We start from the raw sequence: 26,441 nt of genomic DNA, 5'->3' as shown, positions 1-26,441 counted from the left end.
TTCCACCCAGCGTTCCCCCAAGTCTCCCGATAAAAATGATACCTCACTTGTGTGGGTAGGCCTAGCGCCCGTGACAGGAAATGCCCCAAAACGCAACGTGGATACATCAAATTCTTTGAAAGAAAACAGAGGTGTTTTTTGCAAAGTGCCTACCTGTAGATTTTGGCCTCTACCTCAGCCGGCACCTAGGGAAACCTACCAAACCTGTGCATTTTTTAAAACTAGACACCTAGGGGAATCCAAGATGGGGTGACTTGCGGGGCTCTGACCAGGTTCTGTTACCCAGAATCCTTTGCAAACCTCAAAAAGTGGCTAAAAAAACAATTTTTCCTCACATTTCGGTGACAGAAAGTTCTGGAATCTGAGAGGAGCCACAAATTTCCTTCCACCCAGCGTTCCCCCAAGTCTCCCGATAAAAATGATACCTCACTTGTGTGGGTAGGCCTAGCGCCCGCGACAGGAAATGCCCCAAAACGCAACGTGGATACATCAAATTCTTTGAAAGAAAACAGAGGTGTTTTTTGCAAAGTGCCTACCTGTAGATTTTGGCCTCTAGTTCAGCCGGCACCTAGGGAAACCTACCAAACCTGTGCATTTTTGAAAACTAGAGACCTAGGGGAATCCAAGATGGGGTGACTTGCGGGGCTCTGACCAGGTTCTGTTACCCAGAATCCTTTGCAAACCTCAACTAGTGTCTAAACAACAAGTTTTCCTCACATTTCGGTGACAGAAAGTTCTGGAATCTGAGAGGAGCCACAAATTTCCTTCCATCCAGCGTTCCCCCAAGTCTCCCGATAAAAATGATACCTCACTTGCGTGGGTAGGCCTAGCGCCCGCAACAGGAAATGCCCCAAAACGCAACGTGGACACATCAAATTTTTTGAAAAAGAAAACAGATGTGTTTTTTGCAAAGTGCCTACCTGTAGATTTTGGCCTCTAGTTCAGCCGGCACCTAGGGAAAGCTACCAAACCTGTGCATTTTTGAAAACTAGAGACCTAGGGGAATCCAAGATGGGGTGACTTGCGGGGCTCTGACCAGGTTCTGTTACCCAGAATCCTTTGCAAACCTCAAAAAGTGGCTAAAAAAAAAGTTTTCCTCACATTTCGGTGACAGAAAGTTCTGGAATCTGAGAGGAGCCACAAATTTCCTTCCACCCAGCGTTCCCCCAAGTCTCCCGATAAAAATGATACCTCACTTGTGTGGGTAGGCCTAGCGCTCGCGACAGGAAATGACCCAAAACGCAATGTGGACACATCAAATTTTTTGAAAGAAAACAGAGGTGTTTTTTGCAAAGTGCCTACCTGTAGATTTTGGCCTCTAGCTCAGCCGGCACCTAGGGAAACCTACCAAACCTGTGCATTTTTGAAAACTAGAGACCTAGGGGAAACGAAGATGGGGTGGCTTGCGGGGCTCTGACCAGGTTCTGTTACCCAGAATCCTTTGCAACCTCAAAAAGTGGCTAAAAAAACAAGTTTTCCTCACATTTCGGTGACAGAAAGTTCTGGAATCTGAGAGGAGCCACAAATTTCCTTCCACCCAGCGTTCCCCCAAGTCTCCCGATAAAAATGATACCTCACTTGTGTGGGTAGGCCTAGCGCCCGCGACAGGAAATGCCCCAAAACGCAACGTGGATACATCAAATTCTTTGAAAGAAAACAGAGGTGTTTTTTGCAAAGTGCCTACCTGTAGATTTTGGCCTCTAGCTCAGCCGGCACCTAGGGAAACCTACCAAACCTGTGCATTTTTGAAAACTAGAGACCTAGGGGAAACGAAGATGGGGTGGCTTGCGGGGCTCTGACCAGGTTCTGTTACCCAGAATCCTTTGCAACCTCAAAAAGTGGCTAAAAAAACAAGTTTTCCTCACATTTCGGTGACAGAAAGTTCTGGAATCTGAGAGGAGCCACAAATTTCCTTCCACCCAGCGTTCCCCAAAGTCTCCCGATAAAAATGATACCTCACTTGTGTGGGTAGGCCTAGCGCTCGCGACAGGAAATGCCCCAAAACGCAACGTGGACACATCAAATTTTTTGAAAGAAAACAGAGGTGTTTTTTGCAAAGTGCCTACCTGTAGATTTTGGCCTCTAGCTCAGCCGGCACCTAGGGAAACCTACCAAACCTGTGCATTTTTGAAAACTAGAGACCTAGGGGAAACGAAGATGGGGTGGCTTGCGGGGCTCTGACCAGGTTCTGTTACCCAGAATCCTTTGCAACCTCAAAAAGTGGCTAAAAAAACAAGTTTTCCTCACATTTCGGTGACAGAAAGTTCTGGAATCTGAGAGGAGCCACAAATTTCCTTCCACCCAGCGTTCCCCCAAGTCTCCCGATAAAAATGATACCTCACTTGTGTGGGTAGGCCTAGCGCCCGTGACAGGAAATGCCCCAAAACGCAACGTGGACACATCAAATTCTTTGAAAGAAAACAGAGGTGTTTTTTGCAAAGTGCCTACCTGTAGATTTTGGCCTCTACCTCAGCCGGCACCTAGGGAAACCTACCAAACCTGTGCATTTTTTAAAACTAGAGACCTAGGGGAATCCAAGATGGGGTGACTTGGGGGCTCTGAAAAAGGTTCTGTTACCCAGAATCCTTTGCAAACCTCAAAAAGTGGCTAAAAAAACAAGTTTTCCTCACATTTCGGTGACAGAAAGTTCTGGAATCTGAGAGGAGCCACAAATTTCCTTCCACCCAGCGTTCCCCCAAGTCTCCCGATAAAAATGATACCTCACTTGCGTGGGTAGACCTAGCGCCCGCGACAGGAAATGCCCCAAAACGCAACGTGGATACATCAAATTCTTTGAAAGAAAACAGAGGAGTTTTTTGCAAAGTGCCTATCTGTAGATTTTGACCTCTAGCTCAGCCGGCACCTAGGGAAACCTACCAAACCTGTGCATTTTTGAAAACTAGAGACCTAGGGGAAACGAAGATGGGGTGGCTTGCGGGGCTCTGACCAGGTTCTGTTACCCAGAATCCTTTGCAACCTCAAAAAGTGGCTAAAAAAACAAGTTTTCCTCACATTTCGGTGACAGAAAGTTCTGGAATCTGAGAGGAGCCACAAATTTCCTTCCACCCAGCGTTCCCCAAAGTCTCCCGATAAAAATGATACCTCACTTGTGTGGGTAGGCCTAGCGCCCGTGACAGGAAATGCCCCAAAACGCAACATGGACACATCAAATTCTTTGAAAGAAAACAGAGGTGTTTTTTGCAAAGTGCCTACCTGTAGATTTTGGCCTCTACCTCAGCCGGCACCTAGGGAAACCTACCAAACCTGTGCATTTTTTAAAACTAGAGACCTAGGGGAATCCAAGATGGGGTGACTTGGGGGCTCTGAAAAAGGTTCTGTTACCCAGAATCCTTTGCAAACCTCAAAAAGTGGCTAAAAAAACAAGTTTTCCTCACATTTCGGTGACAGAAAGTTCTGGAATCTGAGAGGAGCCACAAATTTCCTTCCACCCAGCGTTCCCCCAAGTCTCCCGATAAAAATGATACCTCACTTGCGTGGGTAGACCTAGCGCCCGCGACAGGAAATGCCCCAAAACGCAACGTGGATACATCAAATTCTTTGAAAGAAAACAGAGGAGTTTTTTGCAAAGTGCCTACCTGTAGATTTTGGCCTCTAGCTCAGCCGGCACCTAGGGAAACCTACCAAACCTGTGCATTTTTGAAAACTAGAGACCTAGGGGAAACGAAGATGGGGTGGCTTGCGGGGCTCTGACCAGGTTCTGTTACCCAGAATCCTTTGCAACCTCAAAAAGTGGCTAAAAAAACAAGTTTTCCTCACATTTCGGTGACAGAAAGTTCTGGAATCTGAGAGGAGCCACAAATTTCCTTCCACCCAGCGTTCCCCAAAGTCTCCCGATAAAAATGATACCTCACTTGTGTGGGTAGGCCTAGCGCTCGCGACAGGAAATGCCCCAAAACACAACGTGGACACATCAAATTTTTTGAAAGAAAACAGAGGTGTTTTTTGCAAAGTGCCTACCTGTAGATTTTGGCCTCTAGCTCAGCCGGCACCTAGGGAAACCTACCAAACCTGTGCATTTTTGAAAACTAGAGACCTAGGGGAAACGAAGATGGGGTGGCTTGCGGGGCTCTGACCAGGTTCTGTTACCCAGAATCCTTTGCAACCTCAAAAAGTGGCTAAAAAAACAAGTGTTCCTCACATTTCGGTGACAGAAAGTTCTGGAATCTGAGAGGAGCCACAAATTTCCTTCCACCCAGCGTTCCCCCAAGTCTCCCGATAAAAATGATACCTCACTTGTGTGGGTAGGCCTAGCGCCCGTGACAGGAAATGCCCCAAAACGCAACGTGGATACATCAAATTCTTTGAAAGAAAACAGAGGTGTTTTTTGCAAAGTGCCTACCTGTAGATTTTGGCCTCTACCTCAGCCGGCACCTAGGGAAACCTACCAAACCTGTGCATTTTTTAAAACTAGACACCTAGGGGAATCCAAGATGGGGTGACTTGCGGGGCTCTGACCAGGTTCTGTTACCCAGAATCCTTTGCAAACCTCAAAAAGTGGCTAAAAAAACAATTTTTCCTCACATTTCGGTGACAGAAAGTTCTGGAATCTGAGAGGAGCCACAAATTTCCTTCCACCCAGCGTTCCCCCAAGTCTCCCGATAAAAATGATACCTCACTTGTGTGGGTAGGCCTAGCGCCCGCGACAGGAAATGCCCCAAAACGCAACGTGGATACATCAAATTCTTTGAAAGAAAACAGAGGTGTTTTTTGCAAAGTGCCTACCTGTAGATTTTGGCCTCTAGTTCAGCCGGCACCTAGGGAAACCTACCAAACCTGTGCATTTTTGAAAACTAGAGACCTAGGGGAATCCAAGATGGGGTGACTTGCGGGGCTCTGACCAGGTTCTGTTACCCAGAATCCTTTGCAAACCTCAACTAGTGTCTAAACAACAAGTTTTCCTCACATTTCGGTGACAGAAAGTTCTGGAATCTGAGAGGAGCCACAAATTTCCTTCCATCCAGCGTTCCCCCAAGTCTCCCGATAAAAATGATACCTCACTTGCGTGGGTAGGCCTAGCGCCCGCAACAGGAAATGCCCCAAAACGCAACGTGGACACATCAAATTTTTTGAAAAAGAAAACAGATGTGTTTTTTGCAAAGTGCCTACCTGTAGATTTTGGCCTCTAGTTCAGCCGGCACCTAGGGAAAGCTACCAAACCTGTGCATTTTTGAAAACTAGAGACCTAGGGGAATCCAAGATGGGGTGACTTGCGGGGCTCTGACCAGGTTCTGTTACCCAGAATCCTTTGCAAACCTCAAAAAGTGGCTAAAAAAAAAGTTTTCCTCACATTTCGGTGACAGAAAGTTCTGGAATCTGAGAGGAGCCACAAATTTCCTTCCACCCAGCGTTCCCCCAAGTCTCCCGATAAAAATGATACCTCACTTGTGTGGGTAGGCCTAGCGCTCGCGACAGGAAATGACCCAAAACGCAATGTGGACACATCAAATTTTTTGAAAGAAAACAGAGGTGTTTTTTGCAAAGTGCCTACCTGTAGATTTTGGCCTCTAGTTCAGCCGGCACCTAGGGAAAGCTACCAAACCTGTGCATTTTTGAAAACTAGAGACCTAGGGGAATCCAAGATGGGGTGACTTGCGGGGCTCTGACCAGGTTCTGTTACCCAGAATCCTTTGCAAACCTCAAAAAGTGGCTAAAAAAACAAGTTTTCCTCACATTTCGGTGACAGAAAGTTCTGGAATCTGAGAGGAGCCACAAATTTCCTTCCACCCAGCGTTCCCCCAAGTCTCCCGATAAAAATGATACCTCACTTGCATGAGTAGGCCTAGTGCCCGCGACAGGTAATGCCCCAAAACGCAACATGGACACATCAAATTTTTTGAAAGAAAACAGAGGTGTTTTTTGCAAAGTGCCTACCTGTAGATTTTGGCCTCTAGTTCAGCCGGCACCTAGGGAAAGCTACCAAACCTGTGCATTTTTGAAAACTAGAGACCTAGGGGAATCCAAGATGGGGTGACTTGGGGGCTCTGAAAAAGGTTCTGTTACCCAGAATCCTTTGCAAACCTCAAAAAGTGGCTACAAAAACAAGTTTTCCTCACATTTCGGTGACAGAAAGTTCTGGAATCTGAGAGGAGCCACAAATTTCCTTCCACCCAGCGTTCCCCCAAGTCTCCCGATAAAAATGATACCTCACTTGCGTGGGTAGACCTAGTGCCCGCGACAGGAAATGCCCCAAAACGCAACGTGGATACATCAAATTCTTTGAAAGAAAACAGAGGTGTTTTTTGCAAAGTGCCTACCTGTAGATTTTGGCCTCTAGCTCAGCCGGCACCTAGGGAAACCTACCAAACCTGTGCATTTTTGAAAACTAGGGACCTAGGGGAAACGAAGATGGGGTGGCTTGCGGGGCTCTGACCAGGTTCTGTTACCCAGAATCCTTTGCAACCTCAAAAAGTGGCTAAAAAAACAAGTTTTCCTCACATTTCGGTGACAGAAAGTTCTGGAATCTGAGAGGAGCCACAAATTTCCTTCCACCCAGCGTTCCCCAAAGTCTCCCGATAAAAATGATACCTCACTTGTGTGGGTAGGCCTAGCGCCCGCGACAGGAAATGCCCCAAAACGCAACGTGGATACATCAAATTCTTTGAAAGAAAACAGAGGTGTTTTTTGCAAAGTGCCTACCTGTAGATTTTGGCCTCTAGTTCAGCCGGCACCTAGGGAAACCTACCAAACCTGTGCATTTTTGAAAACTAGAGACCTAGGGGAATCCAAGATGGGGTGACTTGCGGGGCTCTGACCAGGTTCTGTTACCCAGAATCCTTTGCAAACCTCAACTAGTGTCTAAACAACAAGTTTTCCTCACATTTCGGTGACAGAAAGTTCTGGAATCTGAGAGGAGCCACAAATTTCCTTCCATCCAGCGTTCCCCCAAGTCTCCCGATAAAAATGATACCTCACTTGCGTGGGTAGGCCTAGCGCCCGCAACAGGAAATGCCCCAAAACGCAACGTGGACACATCAAATTTTTTGAAAGAAAACAGATGTGTTTTTTGCAAAGTGCCTACCTGTAGATTTTGGCCTCTAGTTCAGCCGGCACCTAGGGAAAGCTACCAAACCTGTGCATTTTTGAAAACTAGAGACCTAGGGGAATCCAAGATGGGGTGACTTGCGGGGCTCTGACCAGGTTCTGTTACCCAGAATCCTTTGCAAACCTCAAAAAGTGGCTAAAAAAAAAGTTTTCCTCACATTTCGGTGACAGAAAGTTCTGGAATCTGAGAGGAGCCACAAATTTCCTTCCACCCAGCGTTCCCCCAAGTCTCCCGATAAAAATGATACCTCACTTGTGTGGGTAGGCTTAGCGCTCGCGACAGGAAATGACCCAAAACGCAATGAGGACACATCAAATTTTTTGAAAGAAAACAGAGGTGTTTTTTGCAAAGTGCCTACCTGTAGATTTTGGCCTCTAGTTCAGCCGGCACCTAGGGAAAGCTACCAAACCTGTGCATTTTTGAAAACTAGAGACCTAGGGGAATCCAAGATGGGGTGACTTGCGGGGCTCTGACCAGGTTCTGTTACCCAGAATCCTTTGCAAACCTCAAAAAGTGGCTAAAAAAACAAGTTTTCCTCACATTTCGGTGACAGAAAGTTCTGGAATCTGAGAGGAGCCACAAATTTCCTTCCACCCAGCGTTCCCCCAAGTCTCCCGATAAAAATGATACCTCACTTGCATGAGTAGGCCTAGTGCCCGCGACAGGTAATGCCCCAAAACGCAACATGGACACATCAAATTTTTTGAAAGAAAACAGAGGTGTTTTTTGCAAAGTGCCTACCTGTAGATTTTGGCCTCTAGTTCAGCCGGCACCTAGGGAAAGCTACCAAACCTGTGCATTTTTGAAAACTAGAGACCTAGGGGAATCCAAGATGGGGTGACTTGGGGGCTCTGAAAAAGGTTCTGTTACCCAGAATCCTTTGCAAACCTCAAAAAGTGGCTAAAAAAACAAGTTTTCCTCACATTTCGGTGACAGAAAGTTCTGGAATCTGAGAGGAGCCACAAATTTCATTCCACCCAGCGTTCCCCCAAGTCTCCCGATAAAAATGATACCTCACTTGCGTGGGTAGACCTAGCGCCCGCGACAGGAAATGCCCCAAAACGCAACGTGGATACATCAAATTCTTTGAAAGAAAACAGAGGTGTTTTTTGCAAAGTGCCTACCTGTAGATTTTGGCCTCTAGCTCAGCTGGCACCTAGGGAAACCTACCAAACCTGTGCATTTTTGAAAACTAGAGACCTAGGGGAAACGAAGATGGGGTGGCTTGCGGGGCTCTGACCAGGTTCTGTTACCCAGAATCCTTTGCAACCTCAAAAAGTGGCTAAAAAAACAAGTTTTCCTCACATTTCGGTGACAGAAAGTTCTGGAATCTGAGAGGAGCCACAAATTTCCTTCCACCCAGCGTTCCCCAAAGTCTCCCGATAAAAATGATACCTCACTTGTGTGGGTAGGCCTAGCGCTCGCGACAGGAAATGCCCCAAAACGCAACGTGGACACATCAAATTTTTTGAAAGAAAACAGAGGTGTTTTTTGCAAAGTGCCTACCTGTAGATTTTGGCCTCTAGCTCAGCCGGCACCTAGGGAAACCTACCAAACCTGTGCATTTTTTAAAACTAGAGACCTAGGGGAAACGAAGATGGGGTGGCTTGCGGGGCTCTGACCAGGTTCTGTTACCCAGAATCCTTTGCAACCTCAAAAAGTGGCTAAAAAAACAAGTTTTCCTCACATTTCGGTGACAGAAAGTTCTGGAATCTGAGAGGAGCCACAAATTTCCTTCCACCCAGCGTTCCCCCAAGTCTCCCGATAAAAATGATACCTCACTTGTGTGGGTAGGCCTAGCGCCCGTGACAGGAAATGCCCCAAAACGCAACGTGGACACATCTAATTCTTTGAAAGAAAACAGAGGTGTTTTTTGCAAAGTGCCTACCTGTAGATTTTGGCCTCTACCTCAGCCGGCACCTAGGGAAAGCTACCAAACCTGTGCATTTTTGAAAACTAGAGACCTAGGGGAATCCAAGATGGGGTGACTTGCGGGGCTCTGACCAGGTTCTGTTACCCAGAATCCTTTGCAAACCTCAAAAAGTGGCTAAAAAAACAAGTTTTCCTCACATTTCGGTGACAGAAAGTTCTGGAATCTGAGAGGAGCCACACATTTCCTTCCATCCAGCGTTCCCCCAAGTCTCCCGATAAAAATGATACCTCACTTGCGTGGGTAGGCCTGGCGCCCGCACCAGGAAATGCCCCAAAACGCAACGTGGACACATCAAATTTTTTGAAAGAAAACAGATGTGTTTTTTGCAAAGTGCCTACCTGTAGATTTTGGCCTCTAGTTCAGCCGGCACCTAGGGAAAGCTACCAAACCTGTGCATTTTTGAAAACTAGAGACCTAGGGGAATCCAAGATGGGGTGACTTGCGGGGCTCTGACCAGGTTCTGTTACCCAGAATCCTTTGCAAACCTCAAAAAGTGGCTAAAAAAAAAGTTTTCCTCACATTTCGGTGACAGAAAGTTCTGGAATCTGAGAGGAGCCACAAATTTCCTTCCACCCAGCGTTCCCCCAAGTCTCCCGATAAAAATGATACCTCACTTGTGTGGGTAGGCTTAGCGCTCGCGACAGGAAATGACCCAAAACGCAATGAGGACACATCAAATTTTTTGAAAGAAAACAGAGGTGTTTTTTGCAAAGTGCCTACCTGTAGATTTTGGCCTCTAGTTCAGCCGGCACCTAGGGAAAGCTACCAAACCTGTGCATTTTTGAAAACTAGAGACCTAGGGGAATCCAAGATGGGGTGACTTGCGGGGCTCTGACCAGGTTCTGTTACCCAGAATCCTTTGCAAACCTCAAAAAGTGGCTAAAAAAACAAGTTTTCCTCACATTTCGGTGACAGAAAGTTCTGGAATCTGAGAGGAGCCACAAATTTCCTTCCACCCAGCGTTCCCCCAAGTCTCCCGATAAAAATGATACCTCACTTGCATGAGTAGGCCTAGTGCCCGCGACAGGTAATGCCCCAAAACGCAACATGGACACATCAAATTTTTTGAAAGAAAACAGAGGTGTTTTTTGCAAAGTGCCTACCTGTAGATTTTGGCCTCTAGTTCAGCCGGCACCTAGGGAAAGCTACCAAACCTGTGCATTTTTGAAAACTAGAGACCTAGGGGAATCCAAGATGGGGTGACTTGGGGGCTCTGAAAAAGGTTCTGTTACCCAGAATCCTTTGCAAACCTCAAAAAGTGGCTAAAAAAACAAGTTTTCCTCACATTTCGGTGACAGAAAGTTCTGGAATCTGAGAGGAGCCACAAATTTCATTCCACCCAGCGTTCCCCCAAGTCTCCCGATAAAAATGATACCTCACTTGCGTGGGTAGACCTAGCGCCCGCGACAGGAAATGCCCCAAAACGCAACGTGGATACATCAAATTCTTTGAAAGAAAACAGAGGTGTTTTTTGCAAAGTGCCTACCTGTAGATTTTGGCCTCTAGCTCAGCTGGCACCTAGGGAAACCTACCAAACCTGTGCATTTTTGAAAACTAGAGACCTAGGGGAAACGAAGATGGGGTGGCTTGCGGGGCTCTGACCAGGTTCTGTTACCCAGAATCCTTTGCAACCTCAAAAAGTGGCTAAAAAAACAAGTTTTCCTCACATTTCGGTGACAGAAAGTTCTGGAATCTGAGAGGAGCCACAAATTTCCTTCCACCCAGCGTTCCCCAAAGTCTCCCGATAAAAATGATACCTCACTTGTGTGGGTAGGCCTAGCGCTCGCGACAGGAAATGCCCCAAAACGCAACGTGGACACATCAAATTTTTTGAAAGAAAACAGAGGTGTTTTTTGCAAAGTGCCTACCTGTAGATTTTGGCCTCTAGCTCAGCCGGCACCTAGGGAAACCTACCAAACCTGTGCATTTTTTAAAACTAGAGACCTAGGGGAAACGAAGATGGGGTGGCTTGCGGGGCTCTGACCAGGTTCTGTTACCCAGAATCCTTTGCAACCTCAAAAAGTGGCTAAAAAAACAAGTTTTCCTCACATTTCGGTGACAGAAAGTTCTGGAATCTGAGAGGAGCCACAAATTTCCTTCCACCCAGCGTTCCCCCAAGTCTCCCGATAAAAATGATACCTCACTTGTGTGGGTAGGCCTAGCGCCCGTGACAGGAAATGCCCCAAAACGCAACGTGGACACATCTAATTCTTTGAAAGAAAACAGAGGTGTTTTTTGCAAAGTGCCTACCTGTAGATTTTGGCCTCTACCTCAGCCGGCACCTAGGGAAACCTACCAAACCTGTGCATTTTTTAAAACTAGAGACCTAGGGGAATCCAAGATGGGGTGACTTGCGGGGCTCTGACCAGGTTCTGTTACCCAGAATCCTTTGCAAACCTCAACTAGTGTCTAAACAACAAGTTTTCCTCACATTTCGGTGACAGAAAGTTCTGGAATCTGAGAGGAGCCACAAATTTCCTTCCATCCAGCGTTCCCCCAAGTCTCCCGATAAAAATGATACCTCACTTGCGTGGGTAGGCCTAGCGCCCGCAACAGGAAATGCCCCAAAACGCAACGTGGACACATCAAATTTTTTGAAAGAAAACAGATGTGTTTTTTGCAAAGTGCCTACCTGTAGATTTTGGCCTCTAGTTCAGCCGGCACCTAGGGAAAGCTACCAAACCTGTGCATTTTTGAAAACTAGAGACCTAGGGGAATCCAAGATAGGGTATCTTGCGGGGCTCTGACCAGGTTCTGTTACCCAGAATCCTTTGCAAACCTCAAAAAGTGGCTAAAAAAACAAGTTTTCCTCACATTTCGGTGACAGAAAGTTCTGGAATCTGAGAGGAGCCACAAATTTCATTCCACCCAGCGTTCCCCCAAGTCTCCCGATAAAAATGATACCTCACTTGCATGAGTAGGCCTAGTGCCCGCGACAGGTAATGCCCCAAAACGCAACATGGACACATCAAATTTTTTGAAAGAAAACAGAGGTGTTTTTTGCAAAGTGCCTACCTGTAGATTTTGGCCTCTAGTTCAGCCGGCACCTAGGGAAAGCTACCAAACCTGTGCATTTTTTAAAACTAGAGACCTAGGGGAATCCAAGATGGGGTGACTTGCGGGGCTCTGAAAAAGGTTCTGTTACCCAGAATCCTTTGCAAACCTCAAAAAGTGGCTAAAAAAACAAGTTTTCCTCACATTTCGGTGACAGAAAGTTCTGGAATCTGAGAGGAGCCACAAATTTCCTTCCACCCAGCGTTCCCCCAAGTCTCCCGATAAAAATGATACCTCACTTGCGTGGGTAGACCTAGCGCCCGCGACAGGAAATGCCCCAAAACGCAACGTGGATACATCAAATTCTTTGAAAGAAAACAGAGGTGTTTTTTGCAAAGTGCCTACCTGTAGATTTTGGCCTCTAGCTCAGCCGGCACCTAGGGAAACCTACCAAACCTGTGCATTTTTGAAAACTAGAGACCTAGGGGAAACGAAGATGGGGTGGCTTGCGGGGCTCTGACCAGGTTCTGTTACCCAGAATCCTTTGCAACCTCAAAAAGTGGCTTAAAAAAGAAGTTTTCCTCACATTTCGGTGACAGAAAGTTCTGGAATCTGAGAGGAGCCACAAATTTCCTTCCACCCAGCGTTCCCCCAAGTCTCCTGATAAAAATGATACCTCACTTGTGTGGGTAGGCCTAGCGCCCGTGACAGGAAATGCCCCAAAACGCAACGTGGACACATCAAATTCTTTGAAAGAAAACAGAGGTGTTTTTTGCAAAGTGCCTACCTGTAGATTTTGGCCTCTACCTCAGCCGGCACCTAGGGAAACCTACCAAACCTGTGCATTTTTTAAAACTAGAGACATAGGGGAATTCAAGATGGGGTGACTTGCGGGGCTCTGACCAGGTTCTGTTACCCAGAATCCTTTGCAAACCTCAACTAGTGTCTAAACAACAAGTTTTCCTCACATTTCGGTGACAGAAAGTTCTGGAATCTGAGAGGAGCCACACATTTCCTTCCATCCAGCGTTCCCCCAAGTCTCCCGATAAAAATGATACCTCACTTGCGTGGGTAGGCCTGGCGCCCGCACCAGGAAATGCCCCAAAACGCAACGTGGACACATCAAATTTTTTGAAAGAAAACAGATGTGTTTTTTGCAAAGTGCCTACCTGTAGATTTTGGCCTCTAGTTCAGCCGGCACCTAGGGAAAGCTACCAAACCTGTGCATTTTTGAAAACTAGAGACCTAGGGGAATCCAAGATGGGGTGACTTGCGGGGCTCTGACCAGGTTCTGTTACCCAGAATCCTTTGCAAACCTCAAAAAGTGGCTAAAAAAACAAGTTTTCCTCACATTTCGGTGACAGAAAGTTCTGGAATCTGAGAGGAGCCACAAATTTCCGTCCACCCAGCATTCCCCCAAGTCTCCCGATAAAAATGATACCTAACTTGTGTGGGTAGGCCTAGCGCCCGCGACAGGAAATGCCCCAAAACGCAACGTGGACACATCAAATTTTTTGAAAGAAAACAGAGGTGTTTTTTGCAAAGAGCCTACCTGTAGATTTTGGCCTCTAGCTCAGCCGGCACCTAGGGAAACCTACCAAACCTGTGCATTTTTGAAAACTAGAGACCTAGGGGAAACGAAGATGGGGTGGCTTGCGGGGCTCTGACCAGGTTCTGTTACCCAGAATCCTTTGCAACCTCAAAAAGTGGCTAATAAAACAAGTTTTCCTCACATTTCGGTGACAGAAAGTTCTGGAATCTGAGAGGAGCCACAAATTTCCTTCCACCCAGCGTTCCCCCAAGTCTCCCGATAAAAATGATACCTCACTTGTGTGGGTAGGCCTAGCGCCCGTGACAGGAAATGCCCCAAAACGCAACGTGGACACATCAAATTCTTTGAAAGAAAACAGAGGTGTTTTTTGCAAAGTGCCTACCTGTAGATTTTGGCCTCTACCTCAGCCGGCACCTAGGGAAACCTACCAAACCTGTGCATTTTTTAAAACTAGAGACCTAGGGGAATCCAAGATGGGGTGACTTGCGGGGCTCTGACCAGGTTCTGTTACCCAGAATCCTTTGCAAACCTCAACTAGTGTCTAAACAACAAGTTTTCCTCACATTTCGGTGACAGAAAGTTCTGGAATCTGAGAGGAGCCACAAATTTCCTTCCATCCAGCGTTCCCCCAAGTCTCCCGATAAAAATGATACCTCACTTGCGTGGGTAGGCCTAGCGCCCGCAACAGGAAATGCCCCAAAACGCAACGTGGACACATCAAATTTTTTGAAAGAAAACAGATGTGTTTTTTTTAAAGTGCCTACCTGTAGATTTTGGCCTCTAGTTCAGCCGGCACCTAGGGAAAGCTACCAAACCTGTGCATTTTTGAAAACTAGAGACCTAGGGGAATCCATGATGGGGTGACTTGCGGGGCTCTGACCAGGTTCTGTTACCCAGAATCCTTTGCAAACCTCAAAAAGTGGCTAAAAAAACAAGTTTTCCTCACATTTCGGTGACAGAAAGTTCTGGAATCTGAGAGGAGCCACAAATTTCATTCCACCCAGCGTTCCCCCAAGTCTCCCGATAAAAATGATACCTCACTTGCATGAGTAGGCCTAGTGCCCGCGACAGGTAATGCCCCAAAACGCAACATGGACACATCAAATTTTTTGAAAGAAAACAGAGGTGTTTTTTGCAAAGTGCCTACCTGTAGATTTTGGCCTCTAGTTCAGCCGGCACCTAGGGAAAGCTACCAAACCTGTGCATTTTTGAAAACTAGAGACCTAGGGGAATCCAAGATGGGGTGACTTGCGGGGCTCTGAAAAAGGTTCTGTTACCCAGAATCCTTTGCAAACCTCAAAAAGTGGCTAAAAAAACAAGTTTTCCTCACATTTCGGTGACAGAAAGTTCTGGAATCTGAGAGGAGCCACAAATTTCCTTCCACCCAGCGTTCCCCCAAGTCTCCCGATAAAAATGATACCTCACTTGCGTGGGTAGACCTAGCGCCCGCGACAGGAAATGCCCCAAAACGCAACGTGGATACATCAAATTCTTTGAAAGAAAACAGAGGTGTTTTTTGCAAAGTGCCTACCTGTAGATTTTGGCCTCTAGCTCAGCCGGCACCTAGGGAAACCTACCAAACCTGTGCATTTTTGAAAACTAGAGACCTAGGGGAAACGAAGATGGGGTGGCTTGCGGGGCTCTGACCAGGTTCTGTTACCCAGAATCCTTTGCAACCTCAAAAAGTGGCTTAAAAAAGAAGTTTTCCTCACATTTCGGTGACAGAAAGTTCTGGAATCTGAGAGGAGCCACAAATTTCCTTCCACCCAGCGTTCCCCCAAGTCTCCCGATAAAAATGATACCTCACTTGTGTGGGTAGGCCTAGCGCCCGTGACAGGAAATGCCCCAAAACGCAACGTGGACACATCAAATTCTTTGAAAGAAAACAGAGGTGTTTTTTGCAAAGTGCCTACCTGTAGATTTTGGCCTCTACCTCAGCCGGCACCTAGGGAAACCTACCAAACCTGTGCATTTTTTAAAACTAGAGACCTAGGGGAATTCAAGATGGGGTGACTTGCGGGGCTCTGACCAGGTTCTGTTACCCAGAATCCTTTGCAAACCTCAACTAGTGTCTAAACAACAAGTTTTCCTCACATTTCGGTGACAGAAAGTTCTGGAATCTGAGAGGAGCCACAAATTTCCTTCCATCCAGCGTTCCCCCAAGTCTCCCGATAAAAATGATACCTCACTTGCGTGGGTAGGCCTAGCGCCCGCACCAGGAAATGCCCCAAAACGCAACGTGGACACATCAAATTTTTTGAAAGAAAACAGATGTGTTTTTTGCAAAGTGCCTACCTGTAGATTTTGGCCTCTAGTTCAGCCGGCACCTAGGGAAAGCTACCAAACCTGTGCATTTTTGAAAACTAGAGACCTAGGGGAATCCAAGATGGGGTGACTTGCGGGGCTCTGACCAGGTTCTGTTACCCAGAATCCTTTGCAAACCTCAAAAAGTGGCTAAAAAAACAAGTTTTCCTCACATTTCGGTGACAGAAAGTTCTGGAATCTGAGAGGAGCCACAAATTTCCGTCCACCCAGCATTCCCCCAAGTCTCCCGATAAAAATGATACCTAACTTGTGTGGGTAGGCCTAGCGCCCGCGACAGGAAATGCCCCAAAACGCAACGTGGACACATCAAATTTTTTGAAAGAAAACAGAGGTGTTTTTTGCAAAGTGCCTACCTGTAGATTTTGGCCTCTAGTTCAGCCGGCACCTAGGGAAAGCTACCAAACCTGTGCATTTTTTAAAACTAGAGACCTAGGGGAATCCAAGATGGGGTGATTTGCGGGGCTATGACCAGGTTCTGTTACCCAGAATCCTTTGTAAACCTCAAAAAGTGGCTAAAAAAACAAGTTTTCCTCACATTTCGGTGACAGAAAGTTCTGGAATCTGAGAGGAGCCACAAATTTCCTTCCACCCAGCGTTCCCCCAAGTCTCCCGATAAAAATGATACCTCACTTGCGTGAGTAGGCCTAGTGCCCGCAACAGGTAATGCCCCAAAACGCAACATGGACACATCAAATTTTTTGAAAGAAAACAGAGGTGTTTTTTGCAAAGTGCCTACCTGTAGATTTTGGCCTCTAGTTCAGCCGGCACCTAGGGAAAGCTACCAAACCTGTGCATTTTTGAAAACTAGAGACCTGGGGGAATCCAAGATGGGGTGACTTGCGGGGCTCTGACCAGGTTCTGTTACCCAGAATCCTTTGCAAACCTCAAAAAGTGGCTAAAAAAACAAGTTATCCTCACATTTCGGTGACAGAAAGTTCTGGAATCTGAGAGGAGCCACAAATTTCCTTCCACCCAGCGTTCCCCCAAGTCTCCCGATAAAAATGATACCTCACTTGTGTGGGTAGGCCTTGCGCCCGTGACAGGAAATGCCCCAAAACGCAACGTGGACACATCAAATTCTTTGAAAGAAAACAGAGGTGTTTTTTGCAGAGTGCCTACCTGTAGATTTTGGCCTCTACCTCAGCCGGCACCTAGGGAAACCTACCAAACCTGTGCATTTTTTAAAACTAGAGACCTAGGGGAATCCAAGATGGGGTGACTTGCGGGGCTCTGACCAGGTTCTGTTACCCAGAATCCTTTGCAAACATCAAAAAGTGGCTAAAAAACAAGTTTTCCTCACATTTCGGTGACAGAAAGTTCTGGAATCTGAGAGGAGCCACAAATTTCCTTCCACCCAGCGTTCCCCCAAGTCTCCCGATAAAAATGATACCTCACTTGCGTGAGTAGGCCTAGTGCCCGCGACAGGTAATGCCCCAAAACGCAACATGGACACATCAAATTTTTTGAAAGAAAACAGAGGTGTTTTTTGCAAAGTGCCTACCTGTAGATTTTGGCCTCTAGTTCAGCCGGCACCTAGGGAAAGCTACCAAACCTGTGCATTTTTGAAAACTAGAGACCTGGGGGAATCCAAGATGGGGTGACTTGCGGGGCTCTGACCAGGTTCTGTTACCCAGAATCCTTTGCAAACCTCAAAAAGTGGCTAAAAAAACAAGTTATCCTCACATTTCGGTGACAGAAAGTTCTGGAATCTGAGAGGAGCCACAAATTTCCTTCCACCCAGCGTTCCCCCAAGTCTCCCGATAAAAATGATACCTCACTTGTGTGGGTAGGCCTTGCGCCCGTGACAGGAAATGCCCCAAAACGCAACGTGGACACATCAAATTCTTTGAAAGAAAACAGAGGTGTTTTTTGCAGAGTGCCTACCTGTAGATTTTGGCCTCTACCTCAGCCGGCACCTAGGGAAACCTACCAAACCTGTGCATTTTTTAAAACTAGAGACCTAGGGGAATCCAAGATGGGGTGACTTGCGGGGCTCTGACCAGGTTCTGTTACCCAGAATCCTTTGCAAACATCAAAAAGTGGCTAAAAAACAAGTTTTCCTCACATTTCGGTGACAGAAAGTTCTGGAATCTGAGAGGAGCCACAAATTTCCTTGCATCCAGCGTTCCCCCAAGTCTCCCGATAAAAATGATACCTCACTTGCGTGGGTAGGCCTAGCGCCCGCAACAGGAAATGCCCCAAAACGCAACGTGGACACATCAAATTTTTTGAAAGAAAACAGAGGTGTTTTTTGCAAAGTGCCTACCTGTAGATTTTGGCCTCTAGCTCAGCCGGCACCTAGGGAAACCTACCAAACCTGTGCATTTTTGAAAACTAGAGACCTAGGGGAAACCAAGATGGGGTGACTTGCGGGGCTCTGACCAGGTTCTGTTACCCAGAATCCTTTGCAAACCTCAAAAAGTGGCTTAAAAAAACAAGTTTTCCTCACATTTCGGTGACAGAAAGTTCTGGAATCTGAGAGGAGCCACAAATTTCCTTACACCCAGCGTTCCCCCAAGTCTCCCGATAAAAATGATACCTCACTTGCGTGAGTAGGCCTAGTGCCCGCGACAGGTAATGCCCCAAAACGCAACATGGACACATCAAATTTTTTGAAAGAAAACAGAGGTGTTTTTTGCAAAGTGCCTACCTGTAGATTTTGGCCTCTAGCTCAGCCGGCACCTAGGGAAACCTACCAAACCTGTGCATTTTTGAAAACTCGAGACCTAGGGGAAACCAAGATGGGGTGACTTGCGGGGCTCTGACCAGGTTCTGTTACCCAGAATCCTTTGCAAACCTCAAAAAGTGGCTAAAAAAACAAGTTTTCCTCACATTTCGGTGACAGAAAGTTCTGGAATCTGAGAGGAGCCACAAATTTCCTTCCACCCAGCGTTCCCCCAAGTCTCCCGATAAAAATGATACCTCACTTGTGTGGGTAGGCCTAGCGCTCGCGACAGGAAATGCCCCAAAACGCAACGTGGACACATCAATTTTTTTTAAAGAAAACAGAGGTGTTTTTTGCAAAGTGCCTACCTGTAGATTTTGGCCTCTAGTTCAGCCGGCACCTAGGGAAAGCTACCAAACCTGTGCATTTTTGAAAACTAGAGACCTAGGGGAATCCAAGATGGGGTGACTTGCGGGGCTCTGACCAGGTTCTGTTACCCAGAATCCTTTGCAAACCTCAACTAGTGTCTAAACAACAAGTTTTCCTCACATTTCGGTGACAGAAAGTTCTGGAATCTGAGAGGAGCCACAAATTTCCTTCCATCCAGCGTTCCGCCAAGTCTCCCGATAAAAATGATACCTCACTTGCGTGGGTAGGCCTAGCGCCCGCAACAGGAAATGCCCCAAAACGCAACGTGGACACATCAAATTTTTTGAAAGAAAACAGATGTGTTTTTTGCAAAGTGCCTACCTGTAGATTTTGGCCTCTAGTTCAGCCGGCACCTAGGGAAAGCTACCAAACCTGTGCATTTTTGAAAACTAGAGACCTAGGGGAATCCAAGATAGGGTATCTTGCGGGGCTCTGACCAGGTTCTGTTACCCAGAATCCTTTGCAAACCTCAAAAAGTGGCTAAAAAAACAAGTTTTCCTCACATTTCGGTGACAGAAAGTTCTGGAATCTGAGAGGAGCCACAAATTTCATTCCACCCAGCGTTCCCCCAAGTCTCCCGATAAAAATGATACCTCACTTGCATGAGTAGGCCTAGTGCCCGCGACAGGTAATGCCCCAAAACGCAACATGGACACATCAAATTTTTTGAAAGAAAACAGAGGTGTTTTTTGCAAAGTGCCTACCTGTAGATTTTGGCCTCTAGTTCAGCCGGCACCTAGGGAAAGCTACCAAACCTGTGCATTTTTTAAAACTAGAGACCTAGGGGAATCCAAGATGGGGTGACTTGCGGGGCTCTGAAAAAGGTTCTGTTACCCAGAATCCTTTGCAAACCTCAAAAAGTGGCTAAAAAAACAAGTTTTCCTCACATTTCGGTGACAGAAAGTTCTGGAATCTGAGAGGAGGCACAAATTTCCTTCCACCCAGCGTTCCCCCAAGTCTCCCGATAAAAATGATACCTCACTTGCGTGGGTAGACCTAGCGCCCGCGACAGGAAATGCCCCAAAACGCAACGTGGATACATCAAATTCTTTGAAAGAAAACAGAGGTGTTTTTTGCAAAGTGCCTACCTGTAGATTTTGGCCTCTAGCTCAGCCGGCACCTAGGGAAACCTACCAAACCTGTGCATTTTTGAAAACTAGAGACCTAGGGGAAACGAAGATGGGGTGGCTTGCGGGGCTCTGACCAGGTTCTGTTACCCAGAATCCTTTGCAACCTCAAAAAGTGGCTTAAAAAAGAAGTTTTCCTCACATTTCGGTGACAGAAAGTTCTGGAATCTGAGAGGAGCCACAAATTTCCTTCCACCCAGCGTTCCCCCAAGTCTCCTGATAAAAATGATACCTCACTTGTGTGGGTAGGCCTAGCGCCCGTGACAGGAAATGCCCCAAAACGCAACGTGGACACATCAAATTCTTTGAAAGAAAACAGAGGTGTTTTTTGCAAAGTGCCTACCTGTAGATTTTGGCCTCTACCTCAGCCGGCACCTAGGGAAACCTACCAAACCTGTGCATTTTTTAAAACTAGAGACATAGGGGAATTCAAGATGGGGTGACTTGCGGGGCTCTGACCAGGTTCTGTTACCCAGAATCCTTTGCAAACCTCAACTAGTGTCTAAACAACAAGTTTTCCTCACATTTCGGTGACAGAAAGTTCTGGAATCTGAGAGGAGCCACAAATTTCCTTCCATCCAGCGTTCCCCCAAGTCTCCCGATAAAAATGATACCTCACTTGCGTGGGTAGGCCTAGCGCCCGCAGCAGGAAATGCCCCAAAACGCAACGTGGACACATCAAATTTTTTGAAAGAAAACAGATGTGTTTTTTTCAAAGTGCCTACCTGTAGATTTTGGCCTCTAGTTCAGCCGGCACCTAGGGAAAGCTACCAAACCTGTGCATTTTTGAAAACTAGAGACCTAGGGGAATCCAAGATGGGGTGACTTGCGGGGCTCTGACCAGGTTCTGTTACCCAGAATCCTTTGCAAACCTCAAAAAGTGGCTAAAAAAACAAGTTTTCCTCACATTTCGGTGACAGAAAGTTCTGGAATCTGAGAGGAGCCACAAATTTCCGTCCACCCAGCATTCCCCCAAGTCTCCCGATAAAAATGATACCTCACTTGTGTGGGTAGGCCTAGCGCTCGCGACAGGAAATGACCCAAAACGCAATGTGGACACATCAAATTTTTTGAAAGAAAACAGAGGTGTTTTTTGCAAAGTGCCTACCTGTAGATTTTGGCCTCTAGTTCAGCCGGCACCTAGGGAAAGCTACCAAACCTGTGCATTTTTGAAAACTAGAGACCTAGGGGAATCCAAGATGGGGTGACTTGCGGGGCTCTGACCAGGTTCTGTTACCCAGAATCCTTTGCAAACCTCAAAAAGTGGCTAAAAAAACAAGTTTTCCTCACATTTCGGTGACAGAAAGTTCTGGAATCTGAGAGGAGCCACAAATTTCCTTCCACCCAGCGTTCCCCCAAGTCTCCCGATAAAAATGATACCTCACTTGCATGAGTAGGCCTAGTGCCCGCGACAGGTAATGCCCCAAAACGCAACATGGACACATCAAATTTTTTGAAAGAAAACAGAGGTGTTTTTTGCAAAGTGCCTACCTGTAGATTTTGGCCTCTAGTTCAGCCGGCACCTAGGGAAAGCTACCAAACCTGTGCATTTTTGAAAACTAGAGACCTAGGGGAATCCAAGATGGGGTGACTTGGGGGCTCTGAAAAAGGTTCTGTTACCCAGAATCCTTTGCAAACCTCAAAAAGTGGCTACAAAAACAAGTTTTCCTCACATTTCGGTGACAGAAAGTTCTGGAATCTGAGAGGAGCCACAAATTTCCTTCCACCCAGCGTTCCCCCAAGTCTCCCGATAAAAATGATACCTCACTTGCGTGGGTAGACCTAGTGCCCGCGACAGGAAATGCCCCAAAACGCAACGTGGATACATCAAATTCTTTGAAAGAAAACAGAGGTGTTTTTTGCAAAGTGCCTACCTGTAGATTTTGGCCTCTAGCTCAGCCGGCACCTAGGGAAACCTACCAAACCTGTGCATTTTTGAAAACTAGGGACCTAGGGGAAACGAAGATGGGGTGGCTTGCGGGGCTCTGACCAGGTTCTGTTACCCAGAATCCTTTGCAACCTCAAAAAGTGGCTAAAAAAACAAGTTTTCCTCACATTTCGGTGACAGAAAGTTCTGGAATCTGAGAGGAGCCACAAATTTCCTTCCACCCAGCGTTCCCCAAAGTCTCCCGATAAAAATGATACCTCACTTGTGTGGGTAGGCCTAGCGCCCGCGACAGGAAATGCCCCAAAACGCAACGTGGATACATCAAATTCTTTGAAAGAAAACAGAGGTGTTTTTTGCAAAGTGCCTACCTGTAGATTTTGGCCTCTAGTTCAGCCGGCACCTAGGGAAACCTACCAAACCTGTGCATTTTTGAAAACTAGAGACCTAGGGGAATCCAAGATGGGGTGACTTGCGGGGCTCTGACCAGGTTCTGTTACCCAGAATCCTTTGCAAACCTCAACTAGTGTCTAAACAACAAGTTTTCCTCACATTTCGGTGACAGAAAGTTCTGGAATCTGAGAGGAGCCACAAATTTCCTTCCATCCAGCGTTCCCCCAAGTCTCCCGATAAAAATGATACCTCACTTGCGTGGGTAGGCCTAGCGCCCGCAACAGGAAATGCCCCAAAACGCAACGTGGACACATCAAATTTTTTGAAAGAAAACAGATGTGTTTTTTGCAAAGTGCCTACCTGTAGATTTTGGCCTCTAGTTCAGCCGGCACCTAGGGAAAGCTACCAAACCTGTGCATTTTTGAAAACTAGAGACCTAGGGGAATCCAAGATGGGGTGACTTGCGGGGCTCTGACCAGGTTCTGTTACCCAGAATCCTTTGCAAACCTCAAAAAGTGGCTAAAAAAAAAGTTTTCCTCACATTTCGGTGACAGAAAGTTCTGGAATCTGAGAGGAGCCACAAATTTCCTTCCACCCAGCGTTCCCCCAAGTCTCCCGATAAAAATGATACCTCACTTGTGTGGGTAGGCTTAGCGCTCGCGACAGGAAATGACCCAAAACGCAATGAGGACACATCAAATTTTTTGAAAGAAAACAGAGGTGTTTTTTGCAAAGTGCCTACCTGTAGATTTTGGCCTCTAGTTCAGCCGGCACCTAGGGAAAGCTACCAAACCTGTGCATTTTTGAAAACTAGAGACCTAGGGGAATCCAAGATGGGGTGACTTGCGGGGCTCTGACCAGGTTCTGTTACCCAGAATCCTTTGCAAACCTCAAAAAGTGGCTAAAAAAACAAGTTTTCCTCACATTTCGGTGACAGAAAGTTCTGGAATCTGAGAGGAGCCACAAATTTCCTTCCACCCAGCGTTCCCCCAAGTCTCCCGATAAAAATGATACCTCACTTGCATGAGTAGGCCTAGTGCCCGCGACAGGTAATGCCCCAAAACGCAACATGGACACATCAAATTTTTTGAAAGAAAACAGAGGTGTTTTTTGCAAAGTGCCTACCTGTAGATTTTGGCCTCTAGTTCAGCCGGCACCTAGGGAAAGCTACCAAACCTGTGCATTTTTGAAAACTAGAGACCTAGGGGAATCCAAGATGGGGTGACTTGGGGGCTCTGAAAAAGGTTCTGTTACCCAGAATCCTTTGCAAACCTCAAAAAGTGGCTAAAAAAACAAGTTTTCCTCACATTTCGGTGACAGAAAGTTCTGGAATCTGAGAGGAGCCACAAATTTCATTCCACCCAGCGTTCCCCCAAGTCTCCCGATAAAAATGATACCTCACTTGCGTGGGTAGACCTAGCGCCCGCGACAGGAAATGCCCCAAAACGCAACGTGGATACATCAAATTCTTTGAAAGAAAACAGAGGTGTTTTTTGCAAAGTGCCTACCTGTAGATTTTGGCCTCTAGCTCAGCTGGCACCTAGGGAAACCTACCAAACCTGTGCATTTTTGAAAACTAGAGACCTAGGGGAAACGAAGATGGGGTGGCTTGCGGGGCTCTGACCAGGTTCTGTTACCCAGAATCCTTTGCAACCTCAAAAAGTGGCTAAAAAAACAAGTTTTCCTCACATTTCGGTGACAGAAAGTTCTGGAATCTGAGAGGAGCCACAAATTTCCTTCCACCCAGCGTTCCCCAAAGTCTCCCGATAAAAATGATACCTCACTTGTGTGGGTAGGCCTAGCGCTCGCGACAGGAAATGCCCCAAAACGCAACGTGGACACATCAAATTTTTTGAAAGAAAACAGAGGTGTTTTTTGCAAAGTGCCTACCTGTAGATTTTGGCCTCTAGCTCAGCCGGCACCTAGGGAAACCTACCAAACCTGTGCATTTTTTAAAACTAGAGACCTAGGGGAAACGAAGATGGGGTGGCTTGCGGGGCTCTGACCAGGTTCTGTTACCCAGAATCCTTTGCAACCTCAAAAAGTGGCTAAAAAAACAAGTTTTCCTCACATTTCGGTGACAGAAAGTTCTGGAATCTGAGAGGAGCCACAAATTTCCTTCCACCCAGCGTTCCCCCAAGTCTCCCGATAAAAATGATACCTCACTTGTGTGGGTAGGCCTAGCGCCCGTGACAGGAAATGCCCCAAAACGCAACGTGGACACATCTAATTCTTTGAAAGAAAACAGAGGTGTTTTTTGCAAAGTGCCTACCTGTAGATTTTGGCCTCTACCTCAGCCGGCACCTAGGGAAAGCTACCAAACCTGTGCATTTTTGAAAACTAGAGACCTAGGGGAATCCAAGATGGGGTGACTTGCGGGGCTCTGACCAGGTTCTGTTACCCAGAATCCTTTGCAAACCTCAAAAAGTGGCTAAAAAAACAAGTTTTCCTCACATTTCGGTGACAGAAAGTTCTGGAATCTGAGAGGAGCCACACATTTCCTTCCATCCAGCGTTCCCCCAAGTCTCCCGATAAAAATGATACCTCACTTGCGTGGGTAGGCCTGGCGCCCGCACCAGGAAATGCCCCAAAACGCAACGTGGACACATCAAATTTTTTGAAAGAAAACAGATGTGTTTTTTGCAAAGTGCCTACCTGTAGATTTTGGCCTCTAGTTCAGCCGGCACCTAGGGAAAGCTACCAAACCTGTGCATTTTTGAAAACTAGAGACCTAGGGGAATCCAAGATGGGGTGACTTGCGGGGCTCTGACCAGGTTCTGTTACCCAGAATCCTTTGCAAACCTCAAAAAGTGGCTAAAAAAAAAGTTTTCCTCACATTTCGGTGACAGAAAGTTCTGGAATCTGAGAGGAGCCACAAATTTCCTTCCACCCAGCGTTCCCCCAAGTCTCCCGATAAAAATGATACCTCACTTGTGTGGGTAGGCTTAGCGCTCGCGACAGGAAATGACCCAAAACGCAATGAGGACACATCAAATTTTTTGAAAGAAAACAGAGGTGTTTTTTGCAAAGTGCCTACCTGTAGATTTTGGCCTCTAGTTCAGCCGGCACCTAGGGAAAGCTACCAAACCTGTGCATTTTTGAAAACTAGAGACCTAGGGGAATCCAAGATGGGGTGACTTGCGGGGCTCTGACCAGGTTCTGTTACCCAGAATCCTTTGCAAACCTCAAAAAGTGGCTAAAAAAACAAGTTTTCCTCACATTTCGGTGACAGAAAGTTCTGGAATCTGAGAGGAGCCACAAATTTCCTTCCACCCAGCGTTCCCCCAAGTCTCCCGATAAAAATGATACCTCACTTGCATGAGTAGGCCTAGTGCCCGCGACAGGTAATGCCCCAAAACGCAACATGGACACATCAAATTTTTTGAAAGAAAACAGAGGTGTTTTTTGCAAAGTGCCTACCTGTAGATTTTGGCCTCTAGTTCAGCCGGCACCTAGGGAAAGCTACCAAACCTGTGCATTTTTGAAAACTAGAGACCTAGGGGAATCCAAGATGGGGTGACTTGGGGGCTCTGAAAAAGGTTCTGTTACCCAGAATCCTTTGCAAACCTCAAAAAGTGGCTAAAAAAACAAGTTTTCCTCACATTTCGGTGACAGAAAGTTCTGGAATCTGAGAGGAGCCACAAATTTCATTCCACCCAGCGTTCCCCCAAGTCTCCCGATAAAAATGATACCTCACTTGCGTGGGTAGACCTAGCGCCCGCGACAGGAAATGCCCCAAAACGCAACGTGGATACATCAAATTCTTTGAAAGAAAACAGAGGTGTTTTTTGCAAAGTGCCTACCTGTAGATTTTGGCCTCTAGCTCAGCTGGCACCTAGGGAAACCTACCAAACCTGTGCATTTTTGAAAACTAGAGACCTAGGGGAAACGAAGATGGGGTGGCTTGCGGGGCTCTGACCAGGTTCTGTTACCCAGAATCCTTTGCAACCTCAAAAAGTGGCTAAAAAAACAAGTTTTCCTCACATTTCGGTGACAGAAAGTTCTGGAATCTGAGAGGAGCCACAAATTTCCTTCCACCCAGCGTTCCCCAAAGTCTCCCGATAAAAATGATACC

The sequence above is a fragment of the Pleurodeles waltl genome, chromosome 9, assembly GCF_031143425.1.
Source record: "Pleurodeles waltl isolate 20211129_DDA chromosome 9, aPleWal1.hap1.20221129, whole genome shotgun sequence".
Classification (NCBI taxonomy): domain Eukaryota; kingdom Metazoa; phylum Chordata; class Amphibia; order Caudata; family Salamandridae; genus Pleurodeles; species Pleurodeles waltl.
Note: the sequence above shows the minus strand (reverse complement) of the source record.